Source organism: Protopterus annectens, chromosome 5.part0 (assembly GCF_019279795.1).
Source record: "Protopterus annectens isolate FY-2018-M chromosome 5.part0, PAN1.0, whole genome shotgun sequence".
Taxonomy (NCBI): domain Eukaryota; kingdom Metazoa; phylum Chordata; order Ceratodontiformes; family Protopteridae; genus Protopterus; species Protopterus annectens.
This window is the reverse complement of record NC_056735.1, coordinates 614,704,199-614,716,698: the sequence shown is the minus strand read 5'-3', so window position 1 is coordinate 614,716,698 and position 12,500 is coordinate 614,704,199.

The window sequence follows — 12,500 nt, the reverse complement described above, 5'->3', positions numbered from 1 at the left end:
GGATGTGTGAGTGTCTGTACACCATCAAGACATGTGGATGCTCGACACAGGGCTATGTTGCATAGTCGTGGACCGTACATGGCAGGATGTATGGTTCTCCTTCTCCCAGCAGCGATGCAAGAACTGGTTCTGCCTGGAGTCTCATTGGCACAACCAGGCCCAAGGACAGATGTAGTACTACTACTCCTTGATGGTGACTGCTGTCTGCTGGATCCATGTCCCTGACAGTACTGGCCAGGACCACATGCCTATGGCCTGCTCTGGTGTGGTGTGCACAGCACCCTCCCTTTGACAGTGCTGGTGGCACTCCACTATGGGACTGTGAATGTACATGGCCATGTGGGCTCTCAGCTGATCATGTTGCTGACCTACGTCCACCTGGCCAATGCCCTAGTCCCACCACATGCTCAAGCACAGACATTGCATGGTCGAGCAGTGACAATGTCTCACCCCACTGTCTATCCACGACATCACAAATTGATGTATGGCATCACAAATTCCATGGAAATCATCACACATGACAGGAAGCACTGCATTCATGACCCTGAGCATCTGTCTGTTGTTGCAGTCAGTATGCGCTTGTGCCTCCATGACGGACCGTAACATGTGTCTGGTGATACCTGCTGTGGCACTTGTGACAGGGACTTGACCAGCAGGAGTCCTCCATCAAGCTCCCCTGTCCATCTGCCTGTGCGATACTTCACCTGTTCTCTGGCTATGGCTGGTGTCTACACTCTCACTTGCCATAGTCACCACACTAGCCTGTTCCATGCCACCACCCTCCAACTGTCCATTATCTGTGGCTACCGGGGACTGGGTATGTGTGGGCAAACTGTGTGTGGGTCATTGTGAGTGAAAGTGGGATACCACCCAATGCACAGATTCAGACCCTAACAACCCCGCCTGTGCTTCACTATGGCCACCATCATCATGGGAGGCTGCTAAGACACTGACATCAGGTTGTGAGGGGGAGAGACACCAACCCCCATGTTCACCTGTGAGGGGAAGACATATGTAAATTAATACACTGCAGTATTATGTTTGCTGACACACACACACACACACACACACACACACACACACACACACACACACACACACACGCACACACGCACACACACACACAGTCCTGGTAAAGTCTGGCACAGCTTTGCCACCTATTGGCCCTTCAGGCCAGACCTTATGGTAGTTTTACCTGCCACAATCCATCTCTTTCACAGCTACTGTAAGGCCCTAAACAAAGGGTGACAAATCCTACTGTGTAATGGGCCTATTAGCAGAATGGTAAGTGTGACTAAGACTAAAGCCATTGGAGTGAGCTATACAGTGTCACCAAGTGCATATGCAAGTACTGTAAGAGCTGACCTGCTACTATACAGACCAGATACAATGAAAAGGTTTAATGCTATGTGATAATAACTGATGAAGGAACAAGAGAATACTCTATCACTGCAGTACCTACACAGTTCAGACTTACATGGATTCATTTCAGACAACATTGCAGGACAGTCTGCAATACATGCAGGAAACATGTAAAGTACTAGGTGCATAGATTCATAAGGTGATATCATGCTATTGGCCCTTATGCCCTCATAAGCCTAGCCCAGACATTCACCCATGTACCTTCAAAGCCAGCACCTGTTTCCCCTGTCCAGCTGGGACACACATGGGATCCCAGGGTTGTCTTTTCCATTTCCCATGCAGTCGTCCAGCTTCTTCTTCTAGGGGGTTATACACATACTTTGCTAGACATTGGGAGGGAGTTTATTTTACAGACAGTTTATTGTGTGGGACACTATATTATCCTGCCAACAAGTACTATACATGTCACAGACCAGGTGAGGGACTTGCGTTTGTGCTGCATGAGTGGAGTTTGTCTTACGGATATGCAGAAACACCATCAGGGCTGGTATGGAAATGTCCTTGTATGCCAGACACAGGTCACCTATGATCAGTCTGTATGAGACTGAGTACAGGGACAGGGCTTTCAGCCTATCTGTATAGGATAGGTGTTGCAGACCCTGGATTTGCCTGGTCAGGAACCTCTGTGGTCTCTGCAACTGCTGCATTTGCTTGCCAAGGTACATGCAAAAGGAGCCATTGTACTCAGTAATGCATCTGATAAGGGTGGAGTACAGGGATGTTGTGGCCTCCTCGTTCCTGGATGACATATCCGTATTTGTGAGGTGGGCCATGCAGACAGCCTTCAGTATAATGGTGCACACATGGTGGAGAACTGTCAGATTGCCACCAACCATGGTGCACAAGTCACCTCCTTACCTGATTGCATGCTCAGTACATTGTTATTACTCTCATAATTAGTGTGGATGACATCTACAACAAGAGGGAAAATGGTGCATCTCCTGGCATTCAGTTTAAGGTAATGCTTATTGCACCAGTCATTAATTTGGGTAATGGCCTATTGGAGGATGTTCACATCAGTAGGGGAATGTAAGGCAGTGGCCAGCCTGCAATCATCTGTAAACCTGGTCAGCCACAGATCACTGGTTTTGTCTTGTACCTCAGAAACGTATATCTCAAACAGTAGAAGCCCCCAGAATGATCCTTGGGGTACATCACTCTGTAAGAGTCTACTACTAGAGGTGGCTTCCACTACTTTGACTGAGTTCATAATATAATTGAGCCAGTTAGCTACCCATCTGATAACATACAGGTTGATGCCTAGCTGTGTAAGTGCATGTATCACGGCTGCCTAGGGATTATTGTAAGATAATTGAGCTAGTTGAAGGTAGGCAGTGTGCACCATCCTCAGCTCATCCTTGTGTTTGTTGACCACTTCAGAGAAGTTGACCAGGTTTAACAGGCCTGATCCCCCGTTGACAATACCACACTGTGTGGGCTCAAGCATTTTGAGGTTGTCAATGTCCCTGTTTATAAGGTGTTTGATATTGCCTTCCAGGCACTTGCAGATCAGGCTAGTTAGGCTGATTTGCATATGATTGGCTGGGTCAGTGGATTGCTCTGCCTTTGTGTATAGGGATGACAGTGGCTGTCTTCTGTGTGGATGGGATGGCACTGGTGCTCAGGCTTTGGTTGACTACAGTGTGCAATGGAGCTGAGAACGCATGCCTGATTTCATGTAGGATGCAGCCAGGGATGGTATCATGCCTATGGAGTCTTCTGTGTGTCGCCTTTGAGGAGGTGTTACGGACCTGCTTCCTGATGATGAGGGGAGGGTGGCAGGTGCTGTGCATGTCCATGTGTACTGATGGGGGAACAGGGGGGTGATGTTTACATTTAACCTGTATGCCATATGTGTATGTGGTGTTATTGAACACCACTACAGAGCAGATTTGGGTGTTGCCTCTGGGATTGCAGACATATATGTGGAACGCCTAGTGATTGCCCTTGGTGGATGTGTCCAATTTGCACTCAAAGATAGCCTTAAGGTAATTCACCTGTGAATGTATTTGCTTGTTCAGACCAAGGTGACATTGCTTTCAATTAGGCACCTGCTGCTTCCTGGCCCTGTAGAGCAATTATTTCCACCTGTTATGGTATTTGTGTACAGCTGCTGTCCACCACAGAGGTTTACCCTACGTTGAGGGAGATGATTTTGTCCTGTCAGGTATTGCTGAGTCCATACAGCTATGTAGGTGCTCATATACTATTGTGATGTAGATTTGGACACTACTGCAAGTTCCAAATTCCAACTGACAGGATGGTGGCTGTAAAGCTACTTCCATCTGCTCTGAGGGGATTTATAGTAAGTTTTGGAAAGTTATTTTTGATTGAACCTGACAAGGGGGGGTAGGGGAGATGGTTACCTCAACATTGATGACTATGTGGTCAGATCGTACCAAGAAGGATGACACGGTAGGAGTGCTACAGTGGCTACCCATGTTGGTTAGGACCAGGTACAGGATATTTCCACCTGTCATAGGAGTGTTGATGAGTTGATCCACTGCATTGCCATTGACAAAGCCAAGGAATCTCTGTGCATTCATGTTCAGGTAGAATAGGTCATGCACACTATGGTTGGGTATTTAAAGTCACCCAGGAGCAAGGTAGACGGTTGACTCTTGACAGATTCAAGCATATCCAGATAGGTGTAGTGGGTGTCCAGAGTCATGGTTGGAGGTCTGTAGCTAGCTATGATTTGAGTAGGTATTTTTTCAACAGTTAACTGCACTTAGGATGTCTCCCATGCATCATACTGCTTGGCCAGCCTGGAGGTGAGTATGTGTATTTTAATGTTTAAAACTCCACCTCCTGTGGCTTTGCAGCACTCCATTTGGGATCTAAATGTAGGGTGGTATGAGTAACCTGCCAAGGTTGCTGTGCTCTACACAATTGCAGGCCAGGTGTCAGTGACTGCACAAATGTCAGCATCCTCCAGGACAACTCATGCTTGCAATGACATGAGTTTCATGCTAAGACTCCTAGCTCCTATTAGAGCAAGACATCTGCACAAAGGCATGCATCAATGGTGGGAAAAGGCCGGAAGATAGTAACACTTTATAAATCTAGCTGTAACACCCTTAGTTGCTAGCTATGACAGTTTCGGTTTTAGAGGAATACTCCACAGGATATGACATCTGACATTCAAATGTATGCTATTATGTTATGACTTCAGTCTTTACTGGGTTGCCAGTGATTTGCCAGGCAATACACAACTGTATGAGGCATTGTCTACAAATAAGAGGCAAACATGTAGTTGGTCTGCAACACTCTGGAGAGTTAAAATGTATGAGCTCAGTATATAACATACAGTTCATCACACACTTCTGTGCCAGTTGTTTACTATGCACATACCCTATATAAGTCTCTTACATTTGTAAGACAAGCGTATGTATCATGGTAGCATTCACAGGTGAGATATAAATATTTACAACATCCCAGGTAGCTGGCCTAGCAGTGTCACAGTCAGTACTGGACAACAGACAGTCCAGTAGTGGTCATACATAAGCTGATCTTTTCTGGGGTGGCTCAGGGGCCAGAGCTGTGATCTATGTCAGTGCAGATAGGGCCAGCAGGAATGGCCATAGGTGCCTGACAGCAACATGTGATTCCAGCAAGTCTTGTTGCGACCTAGTATTTAACTTCCTATTTTACATTATTGCATCCCCCTTCTGCATTCCATTACATGCTTAATTGATTGACATACCTGTTATAGTGCTGAAGAGTTTCCTCAGAATAATGCAAATGTTTAGGTTTGTGTAGTTGCAGTTAGTCTTTGTATAGACAGGTTCAGACCTGTTTTGCATAGGCAGCAGCTTGCCTTTTGTAGTTAATGCTGATGAGCAGGTGATGGCCTGTGCACCAACTGGTGTCTACAACTTGCTACTTGCATCCAGAGCAGCTGTATTGTCTTTCCATTAGTCAATGCCATAGCAACACAGTGCTATAATTAGGTCCGTTATGTGGGCCTTGCCCCTTTTCCTTGCCTGGGATGAGGACATTATGGAGATGTGGGGGTTACAGCTTCACAGAGGGTAGGTGGAAATACCTCTTAGAACAAGAAATGTGAAGACAGACCAAAAAAATTGGGGACAAAGTTCCAGCATTAGGTACAGATTGTAAGTAAGTATTGCTGTTATATACATAGAAGACTGCTAGATTAACAGGGTTTGTCTGGACATGCATTTTCTGTGTGACTTGACGTCTGACAATGATATGTCTCTGACATACCTCTCAACTATCCAGATATCCACAGAATGCCCAGAGGTTTGTCTCTTATGTTTGGTCTGTTCCTCAGACAATTTCTGTTTTTGTGAAATCAGTAGGATAATGTGAGAATTAAAGTCAGTAAATGTTGACATCCATTGGTGTTTCAGACATCATATCCTTCAGGGATGTTATCTTACAACAAACCCTGTAACACCAGCAACTGCTTCAGTTTGTAACACCATTATGTGAGATATATCTCACTTTTCGATCCCCTGTCCCCCAAGTATGTCAGGCTTTGTCCAGATGTCTTGCAGTAAGAGGTTCAGAAATATGGTATATCTTGATTCAGTGACTTCACTCCTGATATCATCCCAGTGACTTAGCAGAATCCCAGAAGTGGTATGTGGCAGTGGCCATAAAGATGGTCCCACACACTGGACATTCCGTGGAAATCTGCACAGTTGACAGTTATGTATGCCTGGCCATTAACAGACTGTCAAGACTGTATAGCAGTGTAGTGTGTAAATGTTTGTTGGGCTGAGTAGGGAGAGTGGCAGATGTGAGTGTCATAGATCCTTTTCTATCTGACTATGCATGCTGCTACAGTTGCTGGTGGTCTATCAGGTGTATATGTTTGTAGGAGCAGATGGAGAAATGTCCATTACCACCTCAGGATTCCCAGTAGACTGTGACTTGGGGCAGTATTTGTTAATGTAGTTTGTGACTAGCAATCAGGATATCTTTGTTCACACAGTTGTTATACTCTAGAGTTCAGTTGAGGTACTGGTTTGTTGCTGTGACTGTGGTGCAAACGGTTGTCAGTGGACAATTTCTCACAGATATCTGCTTTTCCCTACAGTTACATCCCTGTAGTGCATGGTATATCTGCAAATGCATGGGTAATTCCCCAGAGCTGATTTGGGGTAGTGTCATGTTGGTCTGACTGTAGTTCAGATGGTGCTGGTTGAAATGCTTGGCAGCTCTCAGTGTTTATTCTCTTTGTTACATGACTGCAGTCATACCTCTCCACTTTCAAGATGTCTATACACTGTCCAGATGCATGGCTCATATGTTTGGACTGATCCCATAACAGTTGTGGGTTTCTGACAAATCACTGGGATGATGTGAGCATTGACATCAGTAATTGCTTCAGACCTGTAATATATAAAAAATATATGTTAAAACAAACCATGCTACTATAGCAGACTTCTGCGCGTATAACAGCCATAATTAAAATATGTCACTATTTTTTGCCCTTTATCCCCCCACTTGGTCAGGCTTTTTGCAGATGTCTTGCAGTAAGAGATTGAGTATATATATATGAAAGTTCAAAAGCCCAAATCCATTACAACAGAACACACTTTAACAAAAGCACTTTCATCGAAAAAGTGCTTTCGTCAAAGTTGGTTAAAAAAAAACAAAACAAAATCTGCTTGAACACAGGGGACACCCCCCTACTTTAATATTCTCACTCCAAGGTCATACTACAGTGGGGGAAAGGGAATTTTCCCTTACCGCACCGTAGTATGACTGGAACAACAAGTATACTTACTCGAAAGTGCTGCTTCAGTGAATAACACTTTCACGCAAGTATGCTCACCAAATTGGGATTTGGTGAAAGATGCAGTTGAGCATCTGTAAGCATCCCATATATATATATATATATATATATATATATATATATATATATATATATATATATATAGATATATATATATATATAGATATATATATATATATATATATATATATATATATATATATATATATATATATATATATATATATATATATATATATATATATATATATATATATATATATATATAAAATTATACACACACACACACACACACACACACACACACACACACACACACACACACATATTTATATATATATGTATATAAGAGTACTATGGATATGTATGTTCCCTTATGTTAAATGACTGTAGTGCATGATATATTTGTAAAAGCATTGCAAACTCCTACAGCTCAGATGATGAAGAAGTATGCTGCTGTGATTGCAAGGCACAGGGTCCTGGGTTCAAGTCTTGGTATTGATGAATTTTTTTTCATTAATGCTAAATGACCATAAAGCATGATATGTTTGTAAAAGTACTACAAATTTGCACAGCTCAGATGCTGTAGTGGTATGTTGTTGTGATTGTAGCACACAGCATCCTGGGTTTGAGACTTGGGAGGTCTGATTATTTTGTTTCTGGGCAGAACAAGGACTGAAGGAGACAGAGTGATCAAATCACTTTTAAGCAGTTGTAAGTGGGTTTGCACAGTTTTGAGTGAAGCTAAGTGATTTTATCAGATGGGTAAGTCCTCTTAGCTTCACTTAGCACTGCTCACTCCCATTTACACCTGCGCTAATTTTAATTAAAGAAAAGAAAAAAGGGTGATAGGAAAGAAATGGGAGCAACCAGGGGGTAAAATATTAAGAAAACCAGCTAGGGATGTGCAGGACAGGTGTAGGAAAGCATCATAGCTCTACATTTCTACTGCAACAACAGCTGTGACTGATGTGGTAAATATGGAACTTACAGCCTCACACCCCACAAGGATGGGTGTTGACAACATACATTTACAGAGTAATTTCAGTGTTCATTGATTTATGTCACCGGATATGGGGGCAAAATGTAGAGCTATGTATGAGGCAATGATTTTTTTGTGGGACAGATGCCCTTTTTTATTAAGATGAGAGTGGTATGTTGGGGAATGGCTAAAGGTATGCTTGGGAAGGTAGGTTGGGTAGGATAGCTCGCATTCACAGACAGACAAGTCACACAAGACAGCAGCAGGGCAGTATATGACACATGAGGGGGGTAAACACCTTGGACAGGGAGGGTGGTTGGAAATCAGAGGCCCATGAGCTCCCAATTGGATACAGTGGGACTAAGGTCCCCACCCATGGGCAGTCACCATTGCACCTTCATGGCCCCAAAGGTGGCTGTACTGGGGGTTGGACAACAGGGGCACCCTTCTCCTCCAGTTGTGCCAGGTGGCCCTCCATCTGGCACAGCCATCCATTCAACTCAGAGTGGATGACGCTGCTCACCTTACCCTGGAACTTGTGGCAGATGACAGGCTCCTCTCCATGCCCACATATGGGGGGGATGGGACCCATCTATCCCCTGAGGCAGTTCCACCTGAAGGTGGTACAGGACCAGCAGATGAGGAATTTCCAGGTTGGGTCCCATACATGCTGGGGCCTGGTGCCACTGCCAGATGATGTGGGATCTGCCTTCCCAAACGTGCTATGGTGTTGAGGTTATCCAAGATATATTGGTTAGTTATGAGCAAAACATTTCAAAATTACTTATTACAGCATGCATGCATGTTCCAATTAACCCAAACCAACAGATTTGAAACAGTTACATAGCAAACAGAACACATGCATAAATGAAACAACAGTAAGCATTTTAACAGCATTCAAGTTACAGTTATGGCAACAGGCCAGCAATAATAGTAATATCCAAAGAAATACACCAGGTACCACCACAGCTCTTCAAATTCCACCAATAATATTATTTAACAAGGTATATTAATATGCAACTAATTAAATATATGAACATTAATAGAACACATGTCTCAACAATAGGTTTTGAGAACAACATACCCATAGTATATGAATAATAATTATTGATGCAGATGAGGGGTGGGGGGAAAGATTATAGTCCATTAACAGCTGTCTGGGCTTCTATTTTTCACAACTGAATTAATTGCTCAATACTCTACAGGTCTGCCCTCACTTTACATCTACCTATGGCCCATAGCTTCTGTAGAACATACATACCCGTTAGACTGTCAACCTGTAATGGTATGGGGCAGACTGGGAAAACAATGGCTACATTACTGGAGGGGGCTTGTACGTGTCAGGGTTCCATACTTGACAGAGAAGGGGTACCCTGCACTGATGCTGTGTGAGTCTGCTACTGGCATACTTCCCTGAATGGATTCTTATCTGTGCCCAAAGTTATTGGTAGCATTGACCATTAGCTGTGACAGCATAACACTTGAGGGACATGTATCAGGGAGAGTGCATGGTATATGCACCTATCCTGCTGTCATTTGCAGGCATATAGGTTTGGACAGTGGAACAGTTGTGCACAGTGTATTTGTATACCCTTCATACAGCTACTACAAACATTTCTTAACATGTAAGACCTGTGGAGAAAATATCTGTTAACACTTTCTGACTGTTTCTACAAATATTCAGGATTTCTTTAGTGTATATATGCACACATCTCAGCACCACTCTCTGGATTTGAACCATGTCTGGGTGTGCTACAATGAACAAAAGGGCTATTTTTCATCACACTGAGCTAGTGGAAAACTGATGTGTTTTGCTTGACTGATTTCTGGGTTAGACAGTCTGACCTTGTAATCCTGACATTCTTGCATGGTAAATAGTTATTGTATTGTGTATTAATCCTTTGAAATAATACAAGCTGGAAAGCAAAGGTTAACACAAGAATGCAATGCTGCAGGGGACACACTATAATACTGTAGATATTACTATTCAGGGTTCAGAACTTAGTGCATTCAACATTTCATATTTCCTTTATATCTTTTTTTACAGCTCCACATTCTACTGTTTTGCATACTAGCTGGTTCTCAAAACAGCCTCCGTTACTTCATGCTGTTAACACCATATTTGCTGTGAAGAACCTGTACACATTCTATTTCTACAACAACATACCAGAGTAAACACAACAGTTTGTGGTATACATCTTTATTACAGTGAAATGACACATTTATTAATGGATATCCTATGGATCAATATTAGTGTAACAACCGTCATTTATTCATTAGACACAGTCCACTCTATACCTACTAGCAGCAAACAATGCACTCCTTCTACTTTATGCTACTATATACTGCAAGATAGATCTGTACTCACCAGCCTGTCGGTGGATGCATGTCAGTCTGTCTGCATGAGTGTCAATGCTACTAGCCCTCTCCGCTGCAGCTGTAGGGGTGAGAAACAAACATTATGCATACCTGTCTATCACATACTCAGGCTAGAATCTGGTACACCTATATATGGGATACTTACAAACTGCTGGAGCATGGTTGTTCTGAGCATCTTGGATCCATTGGGCCAAGAATGCCCCCTTCCTCTGCTTTAAGTCAGCATAGTGATGCTGTACCTGCTCACAAGTTTGGGGGATACCAGTGGCACTGGTGCTGTCATGTGCCAGATGGTCCCAGGCCTCTGCTTTATACTGTGAGCCCTGGTACTGGCCCTGCAGCAGTCTGTCTTCATGGATTGATGTAAGGAGCCCAGCCATGACCCTGGACTCCAAAATGCCCCAGCACTGCACCCAAAAGCGCAAGCCCTCTCCAACACCTGACATAGTTCATGCACGGATCAAACTACAACAGGTTCTGGCTGTATTTCCATTTGTATGGTTTGAATAATGCCATATTCCTGCCCTATGCTGTCATTTGACCATTTTGAAAATGTTAAACTCAGCTAAGAGGTGCGCAGATCTGCTCAGATGATTTGAACAGTGCGTAAAGGGGTAAATGCTGAGCAATGCTTAACAGTGCACAAATTCACTTAGCTGAGCTAACTGCTGCACATAATTTATGTCTAAGCAATGCTTAAACTGGCTGAGTATAGCTGAGCAATGCTTAGCATTGCTCAGTTTTAATTAAAAAAAAATATCAGGATTGTAGATTAATTCATAATTACTAACATATTATTAAGTATACATGATTTACTTTACATGACATCCCTGTATGTGTTTTCATTACATTACCTTGGGGTGTGACTATACTGTATGGGACACTTGTGCATATATGGGTGATTTCACATGTTATATGCACTAACACTTCCATTTTGGACCAGATACACTACTCTGGGTGACAAATATCACTTACTACATAATTTAACACAAAAAATAATTTTAACAATGCTTTCCCATGCAAAAATAAAGTTGCTGTCTTGGTGCTCAAACCATGAACACCTGCATGCAAAGCTGGGACTGTAACCACTACGCTATCTTGTCATTAATATTTTGGCTATACATTTTTATTTAGCTGCTATGATATGTTTAAGCAATGCTGAGCAGAGGGCCCTAACACGCAAATCCACTCAGCTATGCTTAAACATACCTTAGAATAGAAAAAAAAGGAAAGTAATAAAATCACTTTATTTACATGTATCAATACTCCTTGTCAGTCACAGTAAGGGCAATTGTAAGGGGACAAATAGGGACAGATTTTACATATTGCTCTTAGGAACTTAGAAATTTGATAGAATGATAGGTTTTGCATTAGCATGACTTTTCCGAAGGATGTGAAATCTTAAACTCATATGCTTGTCATGATTTAATGACTCCAATCCTCTGCTATCTGCCAAGTAGGGACAGATATTTGGGGGAATACACCAGAAAATATGAGGCACAGGGGCAGACATCTGGACATTCTGCGAAAACCTGTACAGTTGAGGGGTATGGCTGTACGGCACTTTTGCAATGCAGGGTATGTGTGACAGTACCTGTCACACACATCCTGCATTTATTTCATGATCTCCTATCTATTTCAGTGTCCATGGACACTGTTTTACTATTATGTTTGTTTTCACTGTCCGCTGAAACTGAAATGCATTTAAAAGTGCCATATGGCTGTTTGAGAGTGCAGGGGGCGTGTTAGATGTGTGGGCACTACTTAAACATGCCCCATACACTCAGTAGTGTTCATGTCTGCTTAGCCTTGACAGTAGCGTGCCTTCATGAATATACAAGGTGCGCTGCTGTTAAGGCTATGCAGAAATGGACACGGTTCACTCCATGCAGGAATAGCACTATTCCTGCATGAAGTTTATTGAATCCTGTGGCTTATTTTTTTTCT